Source organism: Podarcis liolepis (assembly GCF_965112155.1).
Source record: "Podarcis liolepis genome assembly, chromosome: 3".
NCBI classification, from domain to species: domain Eukaryota; kingdom Metazoa; phylum Chordata; class Lepidosauria; order Squamata; family Lacertidae; genus Podarcis; species Podarcis liolepis.
The window spans coordinates 103,999,723-104,026,536 of NC_139557.1; the positions used below are offsets into that span (position 1 = coordinate 103,999,723).

Below are 26,814 nucleotides of genomic sequence, written 5' to 3' on the forward strand. Positions count from 1 at the left end.
TTTCTCCACCCCGGCGTTCCCATCTGTGGTTTATTCATGCCGATGCAAAAACGGAGCAGGAAATTCTGATGGAGCTGCCTTGACATGCACTTTCCCCCATTGCCATGTACATAGGTGTGAATGACTGCACAAGGTATACAGAAGGAGAGAATTAGATCATCGTACCCAGCTAATAACCCACAGTGACTTCAGGATGCTGAAGAGTCAGTGATCTAATTAGGCAATTTGTTTCATGAGCCTAGCTTGTGTGTTCTAGTAACATTTTAATTGCAGCAGTCATTAAATAATGTAATTGTTTTCTAATGGCTTATTTTCTGTTTTATGGCATAATAACATATTTTCTTTTGCTGGTGGCCCATAGGCCTTAGTGGAACCAGGGTGGGCAACATACCCCCTCCAAGCACTTGTATCTCACCTGGAGTTTGATGTGAAAACTGCACAGGGTTTAAATGGAGCTGAAGCTTAATCCATCACCTCCCTAATGGTTAAAAATTGTTGGGACAGCTAAACAGACTGCTCTGGGAAGTACTGGACTCTCCTGTACTGGGGATATTTAAGCCAAGCCAGGATAGGTACCCGACTGTCAGGAATGCCGCAGTTGCATCCTGCTTATCAAAATAATTTTATTTAGACAGCTTAAAGGTAAAGGTAAAGGGACCCCTGACCATTAGGTCCAGTCGCAGCCGACTCTGGGGTTGCGCGTTCATCTCGTTTTATTGACCAAGGAGCCGGCGTACAGCTTCCAGGTCATGTGCCCAACATGACTAAGCCGCTTCTGACGAACCAGAGCAGCGCATGGAAACGCCGTTTAACTTCCCACCGGAGTGGTACCTATTTATCTACTTGCACTGCATGCTTTCAAACTGCTAGGTTGGCAGGAGCAGGAACTGAGCAACGGGAGCTCACCCTGTTGTGGGGATTCGAACTGACGACCTTCTGATTGGCAAGTCCTAGGCTCTGTGATTTAACCCACAGCACCACCCACGTCCCCCTTAGATAGCTTAGGCATCCCTTAATTAAAGTCATCTCTAAACGGTGCACAAGGAACACAGTGCTATGAAAATAAAAACCGGTTGAAACTATACAATCAAAATCCAGTTAAAATGCAGAGCCTCCAAGAGTCCCTGTTTTCCAGGGACAGTCCCAGATTTACAGAAGCCATCCTGGTTTCTGATTTGATCCTGGAACATTCCGCTTTTCTTTAGGACATCACTATTTTAATTGGAGAAATGTTGGAAGGTATGGAATTAGGCGACTCCTGAGCCAAAGAGAAAAGTAACAACAGAGCCTTTAGAAGACATCTGAAGGCAAGTTTTTAATGTTTCATGTTTTATTATTATTTTTTATACACACACACACACACACACACATATATATATATATATATATATATATATATATATATATATATATAGAAGAAAAGGCACACTAGCCTGGGAACTTCCTCTCTGCCCAGAACATTGGAGGCTATACACCACACCCCCTCAACAGTATTTATAGGAACTCAAACACTGAGATCCTGCTCTGTTCCAGTAACAAGAAGCCGAAAGCACCAGCCTGAAGATGACGAGTGAGACCTCGTCGAAACGTCGCCTAGACACCCCAACTTTTACACGGGAAGACACCCGAGGACACCAAAACCTGCATTCCTGTACCCGTGAAAATCTACGAAAGCATATATATATATATATATATGAAGCTGCCCAGAGTGGCTGGGGCAACCCAGTCAGGTGGAAGGAGTATAAATAATAAAATCAACATTATTATTATTATTATTATTATTATTATTATTATTATTATTACTATTACTACTACTACTACTACAGTGGTACCTTGGTTTAAGAACAGCTAAGTTCATGAACAACTTGGATTAAGAACACTGCAAAGTAGGTGTTTTGGTTTGTGAACTTTGCCTTGGAATAAGAACATGTTCTGCTTCCTGTTGAGTGTGCTCCATTTGTAAACTGAGTCCCTCGCTGCTATGGGAATTGTCTGTGTTGTATGTTTATATTTTGGAAAATAAAACAATATATATTATTATTATTTTAAAAAAGAAATTTAAAAAGTCTTTGGCAAGCACTGGAAGCTCAACAGGGAGAAAGCCCTTTTGATTTCAAGAGGAAGTGAGTTCCATAAAACAGTACTGAATCCAGGACTCCTGGTGGACGCAAGTCAAGCACCTGAGTCATGGGGAACCACTAACAGTGACTCCCCCCAAAAAACCACCACCTCGTTGATTGGGCAGGAATAATATGAGGCAGTCCCTGAGGTATCCTGGCCCCAAGTTGGTTAAGAGCCTTTTAAATTAATCCAGCAGCCTTGAATCTGGCCCGGTAACGTATAGGCAGCCGGTTTGAGCTATTGCACACTGGAGTTATGTGCTTGTGATATAGTCTGTCCCCATCAACAGTCTAGCATTGCGCAAGGGGCTGCCCTAGATTACCTCCAAGGTCTAAGATTCTCTTTGGAATACCATCGCGCAACTCTGGGGAAACTCTGGCTTGAATTACAATATGCCACAAGCAGAACAGAGGCCAAAGGGCAAATAAGAGAAAGCAACTGAAAAGTTCTCGGAGGAGAGTACAGTTTTGATCAAAAGTACTCAAGTCACAACATTTAATTAACAACAGTATGTTCAGAACTGCAGCTGGAATGCAATCCTCGTCTTTCCTTTTTGCAGGATTCTGGGTAAGGTAAGATGCTTATTTAACAGATGCTTATTAACTTGACTATCCAGTTTTTTTGTTTTAAATGACTCTCAGCAGATCAGGGTAAACACACACACACACACACACACACACACACCTTCCCGCTTTTCGGGTGGAATCTAACCCTTCCTCATTTTTCTGCAGCAAGTTCCAGTGTCATGTCATAACAACTGTTCTGAAAAAAGACCCGAGTTCAAATAATACATCTGAAGTTTGTGCTCAAGTTCCAGCTTGCTTACTTTCAAGTGCAATCTCCTCAAGAACCTCAAACCGCCCCCGCTCCCGCAATAGATGAAGCTGCCTGCAGTTCTTGAGGTTTTCCACATAAAAGGAATATAAAGTTCAAATACATCTTTCACTAATTTTTTTAAAATTGTCATGGCCAGGATCCAGCACAGTATGTGTACGTGTACACACACACACACACACACACACACACACTTTATCTTCAGAATTCAGATTTTCGAAAGGTATTCTTGCAAAATCGCCAAAGCAGCTCTTCAAATAGCTTAGAGGATTTCGCACAAGAGTCCTAAACAGCAACCAGAGGGGACGTAGCAGTGGCAGTATACAGTGGTACCTCGGTTAAGAACTTAATTCGTTCTGGAGGTCCGTTCTTAACCTGAAACTGTTCTTAACCTGAGGTACCACTTTAGCTAATGGGGCTTCCCGCTACCGCTGTGTGATTTCTGTTCTCATCCTAAAGCAAAGCTCTTAACCCGAGGTACTATTTCTGGGTTAGCGGAGTCTGTAACCCGAGGTACCACTGTATATGGGTCCCACAGACGCACCTTAAAATCATAGAATTGTAGGGTTGGAAGGGACCCAAGGATCATCTAGTCCAATGCAGGAATCACAACTGAAGAATCCCTGACAGGTGGTGATCCAACCCCTGCTTAAAAACAGATTTAACTTGGGGGGGGGGAATCCACCAGTGGCTGTGGATTCTGCATAATGCATTTACCATAGGCACATGCAAAGTGCATGGTTTTACATATTTAGAGAAAGCTCACAGGTCACTTGTAGAGCACATTCATTTCAGAGTTCATTCCAGTTGCATGCCCAGTGAAAAGGATATGTACTAGGAGAAGCCGAGAAGGCTCTTTGGAGAGCTACGGCAAGCCTGAATAGTCAGACTTGGCCAAGAACGCAGACTTGGCTGCTTTATAACAAACCAGACCCTTTGTCTACCTAGCTTAGTACTGTTGACAATTAAAAGCTGCTCAGGACTCCATTCAGGCAGCAGTCTTCTCAGCCCAACCTGGAGGTTAAACCAGAGATTGAACCCATGAGGTTTTACATGCAAGCTATGTCCCTTACCCAATGGCTAGATGGATGGTCAGGCAAATAATAAGGAAATTGTTTAAAAGCACAACCAAAATAAATGAAGCACTCTAAAAGAAATTATCGATTCAACAGAAGCCCCCCCTTTTCCCTTTCTGTTTAATTTTACACTTTATTATTCATTTCAAAAAGTAAACTGAAGAAGCAAAACAATCTGAAAATGACATTATGAAATAAATAGGCAGCAGCATTCCTAATTATCAGTGGACATAGGAACAGCTTTGTGGTTCTATCATTCTACTTTTTGTTAAGCCCACACTTTTTTACTTATGGATTTTTATTTTTTTTAAATACCCTCATCTAGAGACCCAGGTATCAACACTGCGCTGGGATGTAACCAAATCACCCAGGCTGTCGATATGATGATTCCTTTTCGAACATTAAGAACATGGCATGAGAAGCAGCCACATCCACTTCAGATACACACATATAAATAGCCAAATCCCTGTTGTAAACAATAGGTTGAATCCAAAGGGACCCTGGTACTCTGCACCATATCCAATAACATTTCAGAATTCAGACAGTGCACCAACCTCTACCATCAGCTCTGCAGGTAGCACAAGATGCTAAAGGCCCAATTTGTAATACCTATTTTGTGAACAAAGGTCTGTTCACATATTGCTGGATCCAAGCCAAACTGATACAATTTCATATTTTAGATTAAAGTGGAGTACATTACATTTAAAAAACCCTAAAAAACCAAACCAGGAGATATTTGGTACATTATCTGATTAGTAGTCTTCCATGTATAGGAAGCTCAAAAGTAAGATGATGACATTGATTATAGATTTTATTGATTTAGATTCACGGGTTTATGTTAAAAAATGACTACCAATTTGCCTTGAAAGTCATAAGAGCAGCTAGGCTAGACTTATATTATGCAGCTTTCTCATAAACAATTAGCTTACCCCACAAGCATCTGATAAAAACAGGTTAGCCAGAAACCCTCTCATCCTCTTCCAATCCCCTCAGTGATAAAATTTATGTTGCATTTTCTACTTTAATGAATTATTTTCTTTCTTTCAGACGATGCCTTCAATTAAGTTATAACTGCGCCATCCCCTTTAGGCTTGCAGGTTTAATGTTCTGGAGAGGGAGAACTATTAAAATAGTATTGCAGAAGTTTAAAGACCTGGCAGCTATAGGATATAAATATCTTCTACATCTGCTTCCAAACTCAAATCTGCTAAACTCCAGTAACAGCAGTGAAATTAGCCCACCCTTATAGAAAACATTAGATGAAGCTTTTCTGAAGCTTTGTTCAAGGGTTTTCCTAACGCAGTACCTATAATGATTACAGATTGTCATATTCAGACCTTGGAAGTCAATGAACTAGAAAATCAAAGTAACAGTTCAGTCCTATGCATGGCCAGTCAGAAGAAAGTATCCTTGTATTCAGTGGGATTTACTCCCAAGTAAGCATGTGTATGATTGCATGTAAATCCTAGTGAAAAAAACAACCAGCTATCTCTACGTCACAAGTAGCATGAAGACTGCTAATAACACATGCTCACTAATTCAGGAAACTCATGGGTTGACTTGAGTATTTTCAACATAAAGGTAAAGGGACCCCTGACCATTAGGTCCAGTCATGGCCGACTCTGGGGTTGCGGCGCTCATCTTGCTTTATTGGCCAAGGGAGGCGGCGTACAGCTTCTGGATCATGTGGCCAGCATGACTAAGCCGCTTCTGGTGAACCAGAGCAGTGCACAGAAACGCCGTTTACCTTCCCGCCAGAGCGGTACCTATTTATCTACTTGCACTTTGACGTGCTTTCGAACTGCTAGGTTGGCAGGAGCAGGGACCGAGCAACGGGCGCTCACCCTGTTGCAGGGATTTGAACCGCCGACCTTCTGATCGGCAAGTCCTAGGCTCTGTGATTTAACCCACAGCACCACCTGCATCACTACAGTTTTTTGTTTACATAAGCATCTTCATTCATGTAGTCTGTTAAGGAAAGTATGTATTGAGCACACGGAGATATGAATGGTACACATATTTAATAATAAGTGTTAAGGAACCCTGGCATTTCCTTCAGCATTACACAAATACAGGGGGAAATCTAATACAGTAATGTCTGTTTAAATTTGCAAATGATCTGGAACAAGCAAGCATCAAGAGAATTGCTAATAGTTTTGGCCATTTCAACAACTGTCCAGGACTTTAATTCTGCAGCCAGTTCCACACCACCACCAACACACACTTCTTTTTCTTTTTTAAAAGGGGGAACATTTTATCATGGAATTTCTGCATTACTCTTCAGGCCAGCATCCAAAGTCGTTTATTCTTGTATTCCTGAAATTCTGTCTACCTGTAGGCAGCTTCTCTTTCTCCAACTTTCCGCCAGGAAAGCGGAATTGGCTTGAAGCTCCCGCTTGCTCCACTGTTCCATGGAAACAAGCAGTAAAGAGACTGTACCTTTCCTCCCTTTCTTCCTCTTTTGAGGACTGGCTATCTTGGAAGTCAAAACTTTCCTCTCCGGAAAAACAGCTTCAGAAATGCTGATCGCAGCAATGGCAGGCTGGCCGGCTCACACGACCCATCCGCTGCGAAAGGAACTGGGAGAATACCTCAAGCAAAACTTGAGGTGTTCAGCACAAGCCAAGAAAGCCCTCCTATCATTAATTACGGGGGCTTAGCAAAATAGTGGGAGCTGCCATGGTTCGTTTAATGGGGGGAATGGGCAGGCAGAATGAATCTTGGGCGTCTTGTTCCTTCTCAGCGACTTGGGTTCCAAGACTTGGCTGCAGTTACTGGAGAAATGGCTGTTTCAGTAGCACAACCAAAACACAATCGTTTACTTTCCAGAGCATGTGGACTTAATATTATGAATGAAAAAGAAGTGGATGGGGTGGTGGTGTACCTTTTCCATTGGCTACAAAGGGCCCATTCATATGATCATGTTCACAGCATCGTTGAAACTACCAAACGATAGCTTGTTAAGGGAATGCTCGTAGATTAAAGTTTTGAAAATAGCCATCCTCTTGAGAGGGAACAGCAGAATTGGCAAGTCCTGAATTGGCAAAGATGGGTCTCCTATGTTTGGCTCCCACTGGCAAGTAATAATAGTGAGGTGGTCCAGGATGAATGATCCCAACTGTAGCTCAATGTGTCAGTTTTATGGGCAAGGTCCGCACAGAAGCGATGCCTTAGGTTTTTTATTATTATTGTTGAATTCACAATATAACATGTGCATAACTTGTAAGCTCCCCAAAGTTCTGTGGCACTTTCAAGACTGATATTTATAGTGCAACACATGCTTTCAATGATCACAGCTCACCCTAGTCCACACAAGTTTGTTTCTCAAGCTGGTAACCTCCAGTACCTTTTTGGTTTGCTGCAACTGACTGACACAAGCGATCCTTCTGGAATTTTTAGCCAAACGAACAAAAGTTCCTATTGCCTGCCTCCTGTTCTAACAAGCACCCAATTTCAACCCAGTGTTTCTTTTAATATTTGCTCTGAACAATTAATATTTGCTCTGAACAGCCAAAGTCTGAAAAGAGAGGCATAAATATTGAGCCCCCTTTTCAGTTTCCCCAAGCCTAGTTAGTTTAGCTCTCTCGTTTTACAAGACCCACCGTGACTAATGAGCTAACGCAAATCATTTAAGCCAGCATTACAGTGACAGCATCTCGCCCAAAGTTTCTTACGTTTTCAACAAGTACAATGCATATTAAGGCTGCAATCATGAAAACCCCTCTTCAGAGTTAAGTTTTCAGGCCTATATATAATCTGATTCTCTAAAAAAAAATTGCTGAAGTAACTGTGTAGCAGGTAAAAGTTGCCATTTTAACATGAAGGGGAAATATGGTGAAGGAACACATGCTTCTCTGAGATCCATCAAAATTGAGTCCAAATTAGAAAACCAATTGCTGCACTGAAGGAATGCACTGTTAAGACAATAACAGCCGCTTTTGTTGGCAGGGGAGCTTGTATATTTTGTTTTCCCAGCTGGTGAGAGGATACAGTACCATTCCTTTGGCTGCCTGGAAACCATTCAGCATTTCTCTAATTTTCAAGCCCTAGCGCACTGTCCCTCATTCTGACCTGAATGTGTGTGTGTGTGCATGGCATGAACTGTGGTGAAGCAGATGCCTTTTGGAAATTAACAGTAGTACCTCTAGGGAAGAGCTCAGTCTGGAACAGGTTGAAATATTTCGCACAATTGTCTGTATGCAACATGGTGCCAAAGAAATACCCACAACATAGACACCTGAACCATGATGTGGATGGCTGTCCATTGCATCAACACAGCCTAGAACAGCGGTTCTCAACCTGTGGGTCCCCAGATGTTGTTGGACTACAACTCCCATCATCCCTGAGCTCTGGCCTTGCCAGCTAGGGGTGATGGGAGTTGTAGTTTAACAACATCTGGGGACCCACAGGTTGAGAAAGGCTGCCCTAGAACAAGGGTGGGCAAAAGCTCCTGGAAACAGGCATTAGTCACTGAAATTCACTGGCAAAACAAATCTGACTGGTAATAAATTTGATTGGTTTGGACTGGACTGGCATTTCAGAGACCTGATTTCACATCTCTTCCTGAATTCACAATGTGATATCAGGGAAGGCTGCAGTTTCCAGTTCTCTGTGTGTAAACTTGTAGTAAATGGAGTTCAGAGGTCCTGAATAGGACCTCAGAACTGAATTTAGACAGAAATTGACCTGTAGCACTACTGCTGCAACATCTGGGAATCTGGGCATGCTCTACAACAAACTGTTTTTCTGTAGTTCTATGGCCCAGCCTCCAGCCTCAATGTAACGTGTAGGGCAGCCCACAAGTGAAAAGGCTCTTGCTTTCCATGCCCTGCTTCTGGGCTTCCCAAGCTGCTGTTGGAAACAGGACATAGGTTCTTAATAGGGTCATGCGTGTTGACATGAGTTAGTCTCATTCCTTCTATTTCTGATGTTCAAGAGTGAATATTAACAAGTACGTAGCCAAAGCAGCAGCACCCACATACAAAAGGATAAGAGACCTAAGAGGGATGGGACCCCAAAACAGCAAAGTGAGGACTGAGCATGCTCAAGAGACTAGAACATGCTAACTGTTTGGCAGGGGAGGAATGGAAAATTGGGATGCTGGCTGGCACACTAAACAGGAGCACTGCCCATTGCAATAAACTAGTACATTATTGAAAACTGAAGAGAGCGCACTGCAAGAAGTGTCACTCGTGCTTCCTGGTGGCATGTCTTGCAGCATTGAGCACAGTGCTCAAAACTCCCTGGGGTGCATTTGGCGACAGGGGATTTCATTAGCGTGAGCAGTTTCTGAGCTCTGGGCGCAGTACTGCACCTAATATTTCAGATTAAAACTGCAGAGTGGAAGGAAAGGAGGACCTTTTTCTGCCTTCCTACTTCCAGCTACTCTCTGAAGACTGGAGAAGAGACCCTCTTAAGAATATTAGGGGGTGGACAGGGGAAGGACTAGACCATGTGAAAAATGAACATAATATTTTAGCTGCAGTTCATTCATTTTCAGCTTTCTATTCTTGTTATTAAAAAAGCGTGCCTAAACATTCCATAAGCTAGGTTTAAGGTGCCATTTAGCTCTTAGCTTTCACATCTCAGTTTCTAATACTGATTCAGCATGTACTTACATACACGCAGGCACACACACAACGCTAAAGGAACAATTAAAATGACTGCCTTTGGCACCACAAATACAGCTACACAGATACTAATTATGTGTCAGTCATATAAAGTACAGTGCTTTAAAGTAAATAAATCAAAAGGCATAGATTATTTTTATTTGCTTGAGCTAACTTTCAACATAAGCAAGCAAAACGAAAGAAAACCGTGGTACATAACAGATATCTTCACTTTAAAAGCAAACATCAAGTCACTTTTTCAATGCTTTGACAGGTGACAGTTGAGATGCGTTTACAGCTTTCTACCAAGTTGTACACCAGCCTCTTAATTTAAACTTCAAGAATCAAAGCAAAGTTGTGAGAGTTGTGAACGCAGCAGTGTCTGGAAGTCCCTGGTTCGAATCTCACCTTGGCCATAAAATCAGTCAGTGACCTTTGGCAGCCCTCTCTCTTAGCCTCAACACAAACACACACCCATGCAATATGGGGCCAACAATACAGCTTTTCTTATTAGGAGTATTGTAAATTATATATTCCAAGCACTTGAAGAACTTGAAAGCACTTATAGAAATGTGGTGGTGGTGGTGTTGCTGTTGTTGCTGTTATGTGCCAAAATGTTTGCCCTTCTTAAACAGTCCATGGAAAGATTTTCATCATTTCTTAGGGCATGGGTACCTGTGCTATTTCCAGAAGTAAACAAATACTGAACACAATAAATGCACACTTCTACAATTCAGGATTTGAAATGGAAGCATTTTTTACACCCAAGTAGCTAGGTGCTTGTAGAAGAGGGTGGAATTGGGATGAAACAATAGAGCTGTGGTCAATGGATTTAAAAAAAAACTAATACACACAAACACCCCAAACAGCCCTTAGTAGGATTCTAACAGGCTGCAAGCCTTTGCAATTCTTAAGGCATACTGACTATATTTATTCATCCCGAGAGCAAATACCTCTTAACATGAAAATTATTACACTGACATGTTATCTTCTCCATCATCAGTGTCAAAGTGGTAGCATTCAGATCTGGAATGTGTACTTGCCAATTTCATTTGATCAACATGTGTTTTAATACCACCAAATGCAAGGTCACACATCAAAGAATGTAGGTCACACTTGAAAGAGAGGGTGCTGCATCCTGGTGAGGACTTGACAAGCAAAAGACTCTAGGAGTTGTGCAACATAACTGCCCAAAGATGAGCTCTCAGTAGGGCCTAGGAAAGCAAAATGCCATCCCTGTGATGGATAAACAGAAAGAAGTCACGCAGGAGCTGGTATCATGGATATGGATGCAGAATACATATTGTACTGAAAGGAGTGCTTTATAGAAAACAATTGTCCAGGAGTAGCCAATGTGGTAGGGACGTGGGTGGGGCTGTGGGTTAAACCACAGAGCCTAGGACTTGCTGATCAGAAGGTCAGCGGTTCGAATCCTCATGACAGGGTGAGCTCCCGTTGCTCAGTTCCTGCTCCTGCCAACCTAGCAGTTTGAAAGCACGTCAAGTGCAAGTAGATAAATAGGGACCGCTGCGGCGGGAAGGTAAACGGCGTTTCCGTGTGCTGCTCTGGTTTGCCAGAAGCGGCTTAGTCATGCTGGCCACATGATCTGGAAGCTGTCTGTGGACAAACGCCAGCTCCCTCGGCCTATAGAGCAAGATGAGTGCGTACCCTCAGAGTCGGTCACGACTGGACCTAATGGTCAGGGGCCCCTTTACCTTTACCTTTAGCCAATGTGGTGCCCTCCAGAGATTTTAGACACCCGCTCTCATCAGCCTCAGCTAGCCAGGGATGATGGGAACTAAGAGTCCAAAAACATCAGTGGTCACTGAATATATGGATTACAGCTTCTACTACAAACAAGCAAGACAAAGGAAGATGAGAGGTCAGGGTTTAGTGGTTGAAAAGTGTTGAGGGTGTGTGTCTCCCTTGAAGCAGGTTCTCCACCAGCCAGCCTCCAGTGCCACAACAGTTTCATTACTCAGAAGGCCAGGCAGGCCAAGGTTTAGGAGAAAGGGGACTTTAGGCTGAAATTTCAGACTGAAAACCCTATGGAGTCTCTGTAAGCCAGCCCAGCTCTTCAGCTGTGTGCACCTTGTCCCCATGTCTTCTGGTGCATCACCTACTTAAAACTGGTACCTGACTCTGGTTTACTTCTGACATATTTTTTGACCCTCTGGCCCTTCTGATCCTCATCTATCTGACTCCAGAGAGCCTCTGGCCCCGTCTATTGCCTCAGACCCATTTTGGAACTAAGGCCAAGGTCTGTTTGAGTAGAAAGGGAGGTGGCAACATGCTACAAGAAAATAGATGCCAGCGAGCTTTGGGAAGCTTGGTTCAAGGAACACTTTGCTGAAGAAATTGATCTTGAGGAGGGTCTTAAAGAAGATAATGTACAGGAAGAAGAAAACAGCGCCAGACTCAGGGATCCACAGATATGGATACAGAGTTTGAGGCAAAGAAGGCTCAGCAACAGCCGAATTTGTGTGTGAAACAGAGAAGGAGCAGGCAGGCAGGCAGGTGTGTGTGTGTGTGTGTGTGTGTGTGTGTTGAGATTTAACGGGTGAGGAGAGAGTAAACCTCAGGACTCATAATTGACTTAAGAACCCAGAACCATGACTGGCTAATCACCATGTCTTCTGGATCCAACAGAACAAACTCCTATTTGAGGGAAGCAGCCTAAAGATCTGTGGAAGCTGGTCCAACAGGGTAAGGGGAGCAACCAAGCTCAGTTTGGCCTCAACTGGACTCTGCTTGTCCAGCTCTTTATTTATGAGTTGGGGGAATGGCACTGGCTGTCAGAGTCCTCCTCTTTAGACTCAGTGCTGCTTCTGCAGAAATCAGCAGGGAAGAAGATGGCATTGGCTCCGGTTTTACCTACTTTTGTTCTCCCTGCCTTCTGCCCTGGGAGTCTAAATGGGCACCAGTCTCCACTGCTAAAGAAAGCATGAGCTAAAAACCATTAATGCCCACAGCTGCAGGCTGAAATACGTGCAGATTGCATGAAGCAAACTCATCACTCACATTCAGAAAATAAACGCAAACATGCCCAATTTCCACCCACCATAAACTGACCGACTGTCAATTAGAAGAACAGAAGCACAAACTTGACTTGCCGGCAGTTATGAAAAGCAATGTGAAATGCAGCCACCCAAAACCACGGTATAATTATGACCTCAAACAATATGCCATACAATCCTATTAATTTGGAATTCATAAGCTCAGCCACCATATTGCATTAACGCTTAAGACGGTGTAATGTTAAACTCTCTAGGAAAGAAAAGTGCATATTGTATATCAGTACAGTAAAGATAATATTTGTAGAATTCTACCTTTTAAACATGCACGCAGGGCACTGCTATACGTCAAGTAAAGGGGCTCGGGGTGTTTAAATTTCTGTTTTGTTTACTTTCTCTTACTTCTTTTGAGCAAATAAGGTCATGAATCTGAGATGTTAAAAATATACTTCCATGCATACTTTATTTTGGAGTATGGTAATAGATGCAGAAAAGGAAACTGAGCGTTTGGATGGAGTCCCTTCTTTATACGCTTGACTTTCAAATAGCTGGCAGGTCATTAAAGGAGTGATTGGCAAAGATTAGGAGAAAATTATGATATATTACTCACTAGGCTCTCAGTTTTCAACTGGAAATTAAAACCTAATCACTGCTATGATGACTGGCTAAGATGATTCCCCCCCCCTTTTGGTTAGCACCTCAAAAATAGTGGACTGAAGAAACATACGACAGCAATAGGCTTTTTTATTTTAGATTTTAAGAGTTTTAGTGATGTAGCACATTGTAAAAGTTGAAAAGTGGTTTATATATTGCCAATCCATATATTCCATTGCTTAGGAAAAGCATGGAAGAACTACCTGCTAAGCAAAAGACAAAGAAACAAGAAAACCCCATTAAAATAATTATGCCACAAAATGTTTTCAGGAAGAATATTCATCGAGTCATGTTCAAAAACACATCAGAAGCACCACTGTTGGAACTGCAGTCATTCTGGGCTCAGCAGCACTATTAAATTCAGATGCAAGGTTCTGTTTAGGTTGGACAGGCCCCAACAGTAGAACAAAGTCAGTCTGTCTTAGTACCATAACCAAATTCTACAAGTTAACAGCTTTTCATGAAAAGCTGCCATTTCAGAATGTCAATCAAGTTGGAATATAAGTGGGAACTCCTGCAGAAATAACCAGCTGCAGGTTTGAAAAACATTTTTTGTTCTTTCCCCTTTCTTTTTCTTTTTCCTTTTTTCAGAAAGTGGAAACACAAAAGATATGTGAATGGGATCTCTTTTCAGTCATGTAACTGTAGACGGCCATTTTCACAACATCAAGGACAAAAACACAAGGGCGATGTTGCAAACGATGTCTTGAAAAAGGACCTTTTGTGGGGTGGTGAATGATTCCAGTTACAAATGAAAGAATTATTAGCAAATGGAAACTCATTAATATGAGAAAGGTTTCTCTTTTATGAGATGGTCATTGGAGGCAGCAATTTTTTATTACACCTGAATTACGATGATGTATTGCGTGGGTTCTGAACTGGCCTTACATCTTTTCTCCTTTCTGTAAATGCAACGTAGTTCATACTATGATTACCTTACATGGCACATAAATCATACACTTCTGGTATGTTTAATGCCAAGCAACAGTAAACATGCTCAATTACAAAAACAGCAGCATGCATGGCATTCTTTGCAGATTATTATACAGTAAGCCTTCAACTTATGTGGAGGTTTTGTTCCTGAGATCGCACCTCAAACCAAACTCACATATAGTCAAAACCCATTGGGTTCAATGGTGGATAGGATTGTCAATGTCATTCCTCATAATCCTGTCCCTTTTCTGCCATGCCCCTTTTGTTTTTTGTTTGCCATGAGCATAAAGCTGTGTGCAAGCTGCGAGCTAACTGTATTATAAAGCCAGAATTTATAAATATCAACTCATTGGGATAGATTCTAAGAACAGCGAGCAGAGCCCTGGTCATGTAATATGAATTTCATGTTTTTCCGTTCACAACTGATTCCCCTATAAAGCCAAGCCTAAAAGGGAAGGCCTTCAAGCAGAGACAGATGGGGAGAATCCCTGTTGTTGAAATGGGGTGGGGTGGATGCTTTCTGTATCCAAAATCAGCTTATAGCTGAATTCAGGTGCCCAGAGCTCTCCCCTCTAAAGAGCAGTCATGGTACCAAAGGGATAAAGCTACTAACTTTTTTTCCTCAAACCAGTCTTTGCTGACATGGAGCCATCCAGATGTTTTGGGTCACAATTCTCACCACCCTCAAGTCAACATGGAAGGCACCAGGTTGGAGGAGGCTTCCTCAGGGCACAGGGTTCAAGATTGTTGTTGTTGTTGTTGTTGTTTAGTTGTTTGGTCGTGTCTGACTGTTTGTGACCCCATGGACCAGAGCACACCAGGCACTCCTGTCTTCCACTGCCACAGTTTGGTCAAACTCATGTTGGTAGCTTTGAGAACACTGTCCAACCATCTTGTCCTCTGTCGTCCCCTTTTCCTTGGGCCCTCAAATCTTTCCCAGAATCAGGGTCTTTTCCAGGGAGTCTTCCAGGGAGTATTGGAGCCCAAGCTTCAGGATCTGTCCTTCCAGTGAGCACCTCAGGGCCGATTTCCTTAAAAATGGATAGGTCTTCTTGCAGTCCACGGGGCTCTCAAGAGTGTCCTCCAGCACCATAATTCAAAAGCATTCATTCATCGGCGATCAGCCTTCTTTATGGTTCAGCTCTCACTTCTATACATCACTAAAGGTAAAGGTAAGTGTACCCCTGCCCGTTACGGGCCAGTCGTGTCCGACTCTTGGGTTGTGCGCCCATCTCGCTTAAGAGGCCGGGGGCCAGCGCCGTCCGGAGACACTTCTGGGTCACGTGGCCAGCGTGACGAAGCTGCTCTGGTGAGCCTGCACCAGCGCAGCACATGGAAACGCCATTTACCTTCCTGCTACAAAGCGGTACCTATTTATCCACTTGCACTTAAGGGTGCTTTCGAACTGCTAGGTGGGCAGGAGCTGGGACCGAATGACGGGAACTCACCTCGCCGCGGGGATTCGAACCGCCGACCATGCGATCGGCAAGTCCTAGGCGCTGAGGTTTTACCCACAGCGCCACCCGCGTCCCCTTCTATACATCACTAGCTGACCCCAAATGCACACAACATTATGGTTTGGGGTCTTGGATTGGCTATATCCTAGGCTAGACAAGCAAGACACAACATGGCTGACGGAACAGCAAAAAAGATGGCAGAAGAGACATCCAGATGCCATCTAAAGTACTGGCACTACCGCATCCAGGGGCAGCAGATGAGTGACGGGAAGCTACAGTGTCACCAGGGGGCCCAAGTGGCAGCAGGTGCCAGGGGCCTGGTAGCAGCACTATGCCACAACCCATTCAAGCATGATGGCATCCCTGCATAGAAGTTCACAAACATCCAAGGCTTTGGGTACATTGTATTAAAAAAAAAACAACCCTGCAATATTTTGCACTGAAGTATACCTTCAAATTTGTAAATGTTGATGTCAAATTATGTTACTTATTTTGCTAACTTGTTTTGCAATTTGTACTGGATTTCCCATGCCTAAGTCAACACTCATGGGAGTTGCAGTCTAACAACATGTGGAATCCAAAGTTTTCCTACCCCCGATATAAACGGTACCGATAATAATATGTACACAACTACTGGCTTACACACAAAAATTTCTGCAGTTCCTTTTGTAACTATCATGTGTTGTGTTGTGTTGTGTTGTGTTGTGTTGTGTTGTGTTGTGTTGTTTTGTTTTGTTTTGCTTTTCTTTTAAAGGCTACTAATTTGCATATGATGGAAACCAAGCACTTGTCTGTATTGGTAAAATTAGAGTTCAACATAACTGTGCAAACATGACATAATAAAAAACTGCAGACTGGCAAGCACTTTCTCTATGGAAAGCTGCCTATCTGATTACTATAAATGCATTCTTTTTGGTATACAAATATTTTATTCTATATACTTCTCACAAGAAATAACATTGAAAGGCACTCTTACTCCCCACCCCTTCCCTTTCTTAAAATGTTGGGAGTTAGCAACCATAAGCCAAGATTACTATTCCATTTACAGGGGTGTTAAGAATGCAAATGGTTAACAGTAGTATAAACTCTCTACTCGGTTTAAGTTTGGATGTCTAAAGCTATTACACACGGCATTCATCTGCATTCCCTGTTTATGGGAATGAAATATGTAGTCATTTGAAGTCCACAATATGTATACTGTGTTTGTAATAACTGCAGATTTTACAAGCACATTATTCTTTCCATTAGGATTAAAACCTCACCGAATAGCAATTTGTGAAAGAATTCTAGCAGAGCCCTGAGCCCAGAACTCTGACCTCTGATGAGATGCTTGGCAGCAAGGAACTCTAAGTCTAGGCTAAACATCTGGTTTCAGTTAGACTTCCTAAAAAAATAGCCCCTGTACTGGGGAAACTGGTATTCACTTAGCTTTGTCTATATACTTTGACTGACTTCAGTGCTGCCGCAGAAAAGGGCGGGGGGGGGGGGGAATACCCAACCAGGATGGCTGTCAATCACCGCAGACTTCTTGGTGGCCCATGCAGAGGCAAACGTTTACATTAATGGACACTGTACGCTATTTGTTCATTTTTCTTCTGAGTTTTCCTTCTATTCCTTCCATTGTTTATTTCAGAAGTGATTGCCAAATCACTGCCTTGCAGTCCAAAATGCATTTTGGTTTGCAAATCTGTGTCGTTCCATAAAAACCCAGATTTTTATCTATTGTAATCCTTCTCTCTCTCTTTTCTACTTGTTTGGAATAACCAAATAAATAAATAAATAAAATCCTAAAATCCTATTTAAAAATCTGTGGAAGACCTGTGAGTTTGAGTCTACTATTGAAGGTAATACTTGAAAAGAAAAAAGAAACCCTGTTCACAAAGAGAGAGACACAGAGCAGTGTTAGAAACTGTGATATGAAGGCTAGGAGCTAAATCGCACCTTAACCCTAGGTTATGGGCGCAACAACAGAATGTCCAGGCATGCATTTTTATAACAAGAATACAAAGCTGAAAATGAACGCACTGCAGCTAAAATATCATGTTTATTTTTCACACAGTCTAGTCCTTCACCCCCCTAATATTCTTAAGAAGGTCTCTTCTCCAGTCTTCAGAGAGTAGCTGGAAGTGGAGAAGCAGAAAAAGGTCCTCCTTTTCTTCCACTCTGCAGTTTTACTCTGGAATCTTAGGCGCAGGACTGCGCCCAGAGCTCAGAAACCTCTCGCGCTAATGAAATTCCCCATCGTAAAATGCGCCTAGAACAATGGGAGTTTCAAGCACACAGAGAGATGATGTAAATTAGCAGCTAACGTACGAAGCTGTGACTCAGAACTTTCCTGGTTCAAATCTTGCCTCTGCCATGAATATACTTACCCGGGTGGAAGCCCCATTTAACTTAACCTGGGAGTAAGCCCCATCAATACAGTCACTTCTGAGTAGACATATCAGTCTGGATAGCTCAGCTGGTTGAGCATGGTGCTGATAATGCCAAGTTTGGAAGTTCAGTCCCTGTATGGGAGAGCTGATTATTCCTGCACTGAAGGGGGTTGGAGTAGATGATCCTCAGGGTCCCTTCCAACGCTACAATTCTATGATTCGATGTATAGAACTGCAGCCTAAGTGCCCATAGGTCAGTGATGGCCAAACTTGGCCCTCCAGCTGTTTGGGGACTACAACTCCCATCATTCCTAGCTAACAGGACCAGTGGTCAAGGATGATGGGAACTGTAATCCCAAAACAGCTGGAGGGCCAAGTCTAGTCTCTCTCTCAGACTTGACAGTCCCTCCATGACCTGCAAAATGGAGATGAGATATGGACTTTCTTTAAAATATGGGTTATTAGCCTGTGGTCCTCCGAAAGGCATTGTTGGACTCCAACCAGCCTTAGTAAGTCTGGCCAATGGTTAGGGATGTTGGGAATTGTAGTCCAGCAACATCTGGAGGGCCAATGGTTAGCCATCTTGTGACTCCAAGGATTTCTGTGAGAATTAAGTACTTTGAACACTTGGAAGTGCTAAATAAATGCCAGACATTATTATTATAATCTATTATTATTATTATTAAGTATTGTTATGAAAATTATTAAGACGTTTATGAAAAAAATTAGAAGAGGAACAGGGATATAATCTTAAGGTGCAAGTCACGTTTATTAAATCGAAAAGAATTATACTGTAACAGTGCTGCCAAGGAAACACCAAGAATCAAGTAGCCGCTACCATCTTTAAAACAGGGAGATTTTTAAAAAACACTATTTCCTTCTCTTTTTGGGGTTTACAAAGTCCCAAGTGCAACAGAATCTGTTTCTCCAAGCCAGCCATAGAATCTTTATATTCAGGTTTCTTCAGTGCCTGAGAAACACTTTAGCTAAAAAGAAAACATGGCTGAAATCTTGTATATCACATTGGACTGTCAAAAATAACAAGGTCTGAGGCTTTAAATCAGATGTCCATTGCAACTCAGTGATTCAGAGGGAAGAATTTATACACACACCAGATTCACACAATTTTTCCACAGGTACTGAGGCGTTACTCACAGGAGTGAATATGAAGCTCATAAATTGGTTTCCAGAGGCCTTCCTTAACTTGCTCAAGGACCAACACCCCACCCGCCGAATCCAGCAGTCAGTATTTTGGTCAGCCGTGACTGGAGAAAAAATTGTTCCAGTTCGCTTTTTACTGCACATCCAGCAAATTTACACTTCCTGAACCAATAGGTGAAATCATGTTTCAAGCCTTCTTTGAGTTGTCTGAAATAATTTTTATTCTGCAGAGCCACCTCAAGACATGTTTCTGCCTGTAGATGTCATCTCCCTCCCCCAAAAATCTTAATTCAACCCTAGGACAAGACAGTGCAGTTGAGGGCGCAGACTCAATGACGGGCCACAGAGCAGTCACTGATGCACAGGCAGTTTTGTCCTCCAAAATTTCACTCTCTCCCCTTGCTTCCCAACATCTACTGCCACCACACTCTGCCTACTGATAGGGCCGATTCTGTTCTCCAAACTTCAAACACTAATCAGCCTAGCCTAGATATATTTGCTGTAATGTATACGCTGTATCACCCTCTGTTCTTTCTGTCGTGCTTTTAGACTTCCATATTATCAATGTATTATGCATTACTCTCAAAAGGATTATTCATGGAGTATTTCTATATGCTCAGAACATTATAAAAAGTAGTGCAAGGCCTTTATTTTCACCATTCATGCTAGTTGGTTGCCCGGGACCTCAAGATGCAAGTGAATCAAATTATTTTTCTTTCTTTCTTTTAGTTTGAGTTTGCCAAGAGGTTGTTAGCCTGGAGAAATCTTTTTCAGCTCCATAAAACATATAGTGTTTATTACTTTAGTTTATTTATATTTATTTAAGTCTCCGAGGTGAAACTCCAGTGGCGGCAGTGTTACAGTTCAAACAAGCCAAAGCTTAAGTTATAAATGTGCCTTTGTGAATTGGTGGTTGCATTTTGCATGAATGCAGGGGGTTACTAATCAAGGTCTTGCTATTTATTCATTTGGGGCGGAGAGGGGCGGAGGCAAAAAAAAAAAAAATCCAATTTCATTCCAGTATAAAATTTTACTGTTAAGGCACAAAATCCTTACACTGGCAATCAAGATTCAATAAACTGGGAGGAAAACTTTAACAAAACAGTAGCATCATAAAGCTTGGCTTTTTCTTTTTTTAAAAAGTATTATGGCCTCAGCGTGTATATTTAATGTAGGTCTTAATATACACCCTCCTAAAAGATATATTTTAATGGACACTAAAGGTCAAAAAGCCTACCACACTTTAAATGTGTATCGTGATATCTAACCCTATTATAGGAGCCTTTTATATTAACCAGGCTTGTAAGTAACCACTTCTTCTGATCACCTGGAATAATTAACTCAGGGGACCTTTAGCAGAAATGTTTCCTTTTATTTCTTGGTTTTCAATTTGTTTACAAGTCACTTAAGTTATTTTACAGAGACAGAGACCTCCCACTCCGTTCCAGGATTTGCTATCATCACAGTTTGCCATTACCTCCTAATCAGATTATTGGTTCTAATCTCAGCTCGTTACATACAGTGAAGATACCAGGTAGCCTGACATCTGGCTGGTTGATAGGGGATCAAATACTTATTTCACTCATTATAATGCACATCAATCTCTCTTTCTGGCTTTTCTGTTAAGCCATGGGATGGGAAACTTTTGCTCATGCGATTCACAACATAGAATCTTGGAATTGTTGAGTTGGAAGGGATCCCAAGGGACAGCTAAAGATGATCACATGATGATCACATGATTTTGTGTGTGCGTGCATGCACAGATCTCTAAAACACAGTATCGTAATAACATTGTTTTGTTAGCCCAAGGACTGTGCATATCCATAACTTCTTCCCGAGTCCTCCAAATCTTTTCTGAGGTCCCCCCCCCCTCCAGAGCAGATTTAAGGAGGCTTCAGGGTCACAGGGGAAGACGTGTGAACTTCCACTGCACAAACAGCAATTACTGTGCTAACAAAACTACTTTGTTGTATGCAGCCTGGAATCTCATTGCCAAATGAATGTGATACTAAAGGAAAAAACTGCTAGTTAGAAGAAGGCCTAAGGTCCACCATGTACATTTGTATAGAGATCATGTTAATTCTGTAAGGTAAGTATATGCAAGTTGTTCCCCTTGTGTTCTGAAAGAGTTCTTATTGGAGTCACTGACATTCATTGTTGGAATGATTTAAATCAGGCATAGGCAAACTCAGCCCTCCAGATGTTTTGGGACTACAACTCCCATTACCCCCTGACCATTGGTCCTGTTAGCTAGGGATGATGGGAGTTGTAGCCCCAAAACATCTGGAGGGCTGAGTTTGCCTATGCCTGATTTAAATCATTCATTTATTTGAATTTATTTATTTATTCATTTAAAAGGTTCTTTTCCAGAATTACTTGCTCAATTTACTTTTATAACCCACAGTATTAGAATGGCAGCAGGTGGAGAAAAAACCCCAACGAAAAACACAAGGCAATGTGTTATATTCAGGGGTTACCTTCTTCCAACAGAAGGCATCTTCTTTCAACACAGGAAGATCTTTCTATGAAAGGAAGGAAACCTTTGGGTCCAACATGCAACATAAAATGGACATACCTCTGCCAGCTTAACACAAATCCCCTCCAAAACAAGCCAAACATTTAAGTTTTTATCACACTTCTCAAAAATCCTGAGGCTGAAGTTTTGGTGAGTTTCCTTGTTTAGTCTTGTAGTGGTCAACCTTGGTTGAACTTAACATTGGAGGAAATGTGAAACAAAACAAAAAGAAGAAATTGGCAAACTGTCCGCAGGCATATGATTTTTGCAAAAGTTTGAATGCAGTTTTAGAATCATCATCTGGATGACAGCAATAAAGACAACATTCATCTTAAATAACCCTGAATGTATGCAGTTGAGTAAATTTGAATTTGTTTTGATTTAAGGTCTTCCAAAGTTGAGGCCAACTTGCTGAAGAAAAACATTAAACTATCTATAATCCTGTGTCAACATATGATGCTACTGGGAATGGTAAGTGAATTAATTTTCCAAGGAAAATTAATTACTTATGACTTACAGTTGTAAAAGCAAACAACGTAACTCTGGATTACGGCACATTTAATTTTTGTTTAGAGTAGCGATTAATTTAATTTCATATAATTCATGGCATGTAATGGAAAGCAGAACAAAGATGAAATTTTAGACAATGACTGACATAGAAAAAAGTGTATATTTTTGTTGGTGATCCAAAAATAAAGGTCAAAGATAATAATCACTGTATAATAAAACAAGATATTAGTTTCTATAACAAGAGTGTTGTTTTGAGGGGGAGAGTCGTTGCAAAAAAGTTGTTAGACGGATAAAATCTAGAAAGTATGAAATTGTAAAACACAACCAAAAATGCATGCTTTATATACATATCTGTTATAGAAAACAGAAAAGAAAAGAACACAACCCCTTTTAAAAATATTGACTGTGTGACACTATGTTGCTAAAGTCACAGGATGAAGTAGAATATTGATTAAAATTGGGAACAGTAGAGAAACAAAAAGATTAAAGAAGTTTTTAAAATAATCTTGGTAACTTTTTCATGCTAAATTATACAGCTTCGCAAAAGTTTCAAAGATTTTTAGAACCTCAGCCAGCATCAAAATACCATATTTTTCGCTCTATAAGATGTACCAGACCATAAGACGCACCCAGTTTTTGGAGGAGGAAAACAAGAAAAAAAATATTCTGAATCTCAGAAGCCAGAACAACAAGAGGGATCGCTGCACAGTGAAAGCAGCAATCCCTCTTGCTGTTCTGGCTTCTGTGATAGCTGTGCAGCCTGCATTCGCTCCATAAGATGCACACACATTTCCCCTTACTTTTTAGGAGGGAAAAAGTGAGTCTTATAGAGCAAAAAATACGGTAATTGTTCAGCTAGTTCTAGGAGCCCAATGGGCCTCAGAGTTTATTTTCTGCTTCTGGAACATTTTTTAAAAAAAGAATTGTATAATTGTAGAAAAAGAGACACTACAACAAAATTGTTTACAACCAGTTATAAGGAGAGAGAAAAGCAACAGTGTTACACTGTTGAATGAAAGGAAAGAAACAGATTTTGATATGACTTGGGGGTCAGCTGTTGAAAAAAAATACAGTAAAAAAAACAATGTACCAAGCCAAGCACAAGACAAACCCTTTTATATGAGTAGGGAGGGATGCTTGACAAATTCTAACTTTCAAAATTCCTACGTATAATGTAATTCCTATATGTAATGTTGGACTGATGCATGTATCAGAACCTAACAGTCTACCAGATTTCACACTTATTTGAAGGCTGAAACCAGATTCTCGGCTATTTGAATGCACAGGAACATAAGAGAGTCCTGCTGGACCAGGCCAAAGGCCCATCTAGTTTGTATAGCCCAGCAGTGTATAAGAAGGGATGAAGCAGATTACTGGAGCAGGGAATTTGGTGCATGGATGCAAGAGATGCTCGCAGCTAAAGTAGCAAATTCTATCTTAAGAATGTGCAAAGAGCCCTGCTGTCCCTCTAGTTCAGGGGTAGGCAATCTAAAGCCCAGGGGCCGGATGCGGCCCAATCGCCTTCTTAATCCGGCCCATGGACACTCCAGGAATCAGCGTGTTTTTACATGAGTGGAATGTGTCTTTTTATTTAAAATGCATCTCTGGGTTATTTGTGGGGCCTGCCTGGTGGTTTAACATGAGCAGAATGTGTCCTTTTATTTAAAATGCATCTCTGGGTTATTTTTGGGGTGTAGGAATTCATTCATCCCCCCCCAAAAAAAAATATATAGTCCGGCCCACCACATGGTCTGAGGGACAGTGGACCAGTCCATGGCTGAAAAAGGTTGCTGATCCCTGCTCTAGTTAAGCATCCTGTTTTCACAGTGACCAGCCTAATGCTTATGGGAAACCTGCAAGCAAGACCTGAGCGCAATGGGTTTACTGTGGTTTCCAGCATGTGGTATTCAGAAGCACACCGCCTCCAGTTAGGGAGGCACAACATGGTTTTTTAGGATTACAATCCTAACATGGATAAGAAATATTAAGGTGAAATCCAATGCCTTGCTCTGTGTTCTTCTCTCAGCTTCTGTCCTTAAGAAACTATTTTTTAAACAAACAACAACCCTATGTTTTATTTTCTGTCTCACTAGAAACAATTGGGGTGTAAAGACTTACAGACATGCTCAAAAGTGTGTCTATTCCCCCCCCCCCTCATTTAGAGGCATGTCAGGGACAGCTTTGGATCCAACCTGCCATCTGGGATGTCCCCTTTTTCGCCGTACCAACATCAGAATGCCAACATTCGCTGGGCCAGGTTGTCAAAGGAACTGTTGCCATCACAAAGAAGAAGAAAAAGAAGAAGAGGAGGAGGAGGAGGAGGAGGAGGAGTTTGGATTTGATATCCCGCTTTATATTTACCCCAAGGAGTCTCAAAGCGGCTAACAATCTCCTTTCCCTTTCTCCCCCACAACAAACACTCTGTGAGATGAGTGGGGCTGAGAGACTTCAGAGAAGTGTGACTAGCCCAAGGTCACCCAGCAGCTGCATGTGGAGGAGAAGGGACGCGAACCCGGTTCACCAGATTACGAGTCTACTGCTCTTAACCACTACACCACCGATGGCTCTCAAGGGCGGTACCCAATGCCCTAATTCCATTATCGCAAGGATTTGAGCTTGCACAATGGAATTCTCCCCCCATCCTCCCCCTGCGGATACCCCCCCCAAAAAAAGTGCTCTGGGTGATTGGGGAAACCCTAATAAAAGATTTAGACATATGAGAGGAGGAAGGGGATAAGTCCTGTTGCAGCAGGGTAAACCATTGCATAAATGGAACAAGAGGTGCTAATTTGGAGCACTGTCATCTATGGAGAAGGAGGCTCTGACTGATATCAGATCAACCTTTTCAGAATCAGAACTCTGTCTCTTGACACCAGAGGGGTAGTTCTCATCTATTCTATTGCCCCTGGCACATCCTCCCAAAGACCATATCATTGCACCCTAAATCTGTATTCTAAGCAAACTTAAAAACAACCACCACCACCACCACAACAACAACCTGTGGAATAATGTGGAAACAGAATAGAGTTATAGGTAAATGCAATCAAAAGTGACATAGACCAATTTGCCCATTGTTTTAGTTGAGTCCTACATATTTTTTTAGTATTCACTAGTGATTCCAGTTACGATCTTAAATGTTCTCTAAATGTTCATGTAAGCACATATATTGTATTCAGTACAAAGACAAGTAAACTGATTAAGAAATGACCAAAATACACAAACCTCATATATAACATTTATCATATATTCACTGAAGTAGTTAAGCCAGGCTTCCTCAGCCTTGGCCCTCCAGATGTTTTTGGCCTACAACTCCCATGATCCCTAGCTAGCAGGACAAGTGGTCAGGGATGATGGGAATTGTAGTCTCAAAACATCTGGAGGGCCAAGGTTGAGGAAGCCTGAGTTAAGCAGTAGCTTGATGGTCATTTCATGGAAGCTGGAGTTGCATTCTGCACTCAGAAAGATGTTAAGAGTGGGTGACCACCACTAATATTATTATTTGATATAATGCCACTTCGTTAAAAGACAGAAAACCAATTACTTTGGGACAAAGGGGGCAAAAATGTAAAATAGCCGTTTGGAAGGGGGGGGACTGCACAGTTTAACGTTGACAGCAAAACCCCACAAATCAGACCACTGAACAATTGTTTCCCTGCAAAATGTGTGGTTTAAGCACATCTAAGCAAATGGCACTCTGCTCTCTGGAAGTTCTGTTCACCTCATAAATTAACCACCTCATTTCCCTCATCACACACACGAAAAGAATACAAAGTCCCTTCATACATATTTGTTTTAATAAAAGTAATAAAGCAAGTCCAGAAGTTATAGTTGTTATGACATAATCACACCTCAGAGGTTTAAAAATCACTCAGCAGCACATCATCCCTCAAAATCACTTTTTGCAAGCAACTGTCTCAAGACACCAGCCTTCTATTGTACCTGAAATACCCTGCAGTCCTATTCATATATACATTTCTAAGCACTAAGTGGAAAAACACATCTATACACATAGTTTCTATCAGTTACACACACACAATCCAGGACTACTGAAGTAAACACAGGGAATCTATGTACATCTTTGCCTTCAAGTGTAAAACAGCAGTAAGTTGTAAAGATGAAAGACACTGAGTATCTATTATATCTACGGGTTTGTGTATGTGGAGTAAACATACACATCTCCCCTCGATCCTTAAAGCACAAGATTTTTAGTATATGGTTCTTTTAGAGTGAAGCATCTAACCTTGAAAAGCTGTCATATTGTGTGGAAATCTCTAAAGGTTGGAAAATTCATAACCTCCTAACAGATTCCTATTCACTGATACTAAAATTTCAACAATGTGATTATTTTGTGTGACAAGTGTGTTTGTTAAAACTTCCTCAGACGTGGAAAGCTGTAATTTTAGTTTTTGAAAGATCCACATCTTATCTCAGATTTGTACTTATCGAAGTGGAAAACATTTGAAGTGAAGTTCAGTGTAAACCCACTGAAACTGATATCATGTAATAAACATATGTCCGCTCCATAATTAAAAATTATGGTTGTTCAGAAGTTTCC

At 41.6% G+C, this 26,814-nt stretch overlaps 1 protein-coding gene and 1 long non-coding RNA gene across 3 annotated transcripts in view; one reads left to right on the plus strand and one right to left on the minus strand.

Annotated features, from left to right (window-relative positions):
* Positions 1-26,814, minus strand: part of SRBD1 (S1 RNA binding domain 1) — a 176,504-nt gene that overhangs the window by 42,592 nt on the left and 107,098 nt on the right. The window lies entirely within an intron of this gene.
* Positions 19,310-22,220, plus strand: LOC310704603. Its single transcript, XR_014524914.1, has 3 exons — positions 19,310-19,408; positions 21,212-21,323; positions 22,136-22,220. It is a non-coding gene; the product is annotated as an uncharacterized lncRNA (long non-coding RNA).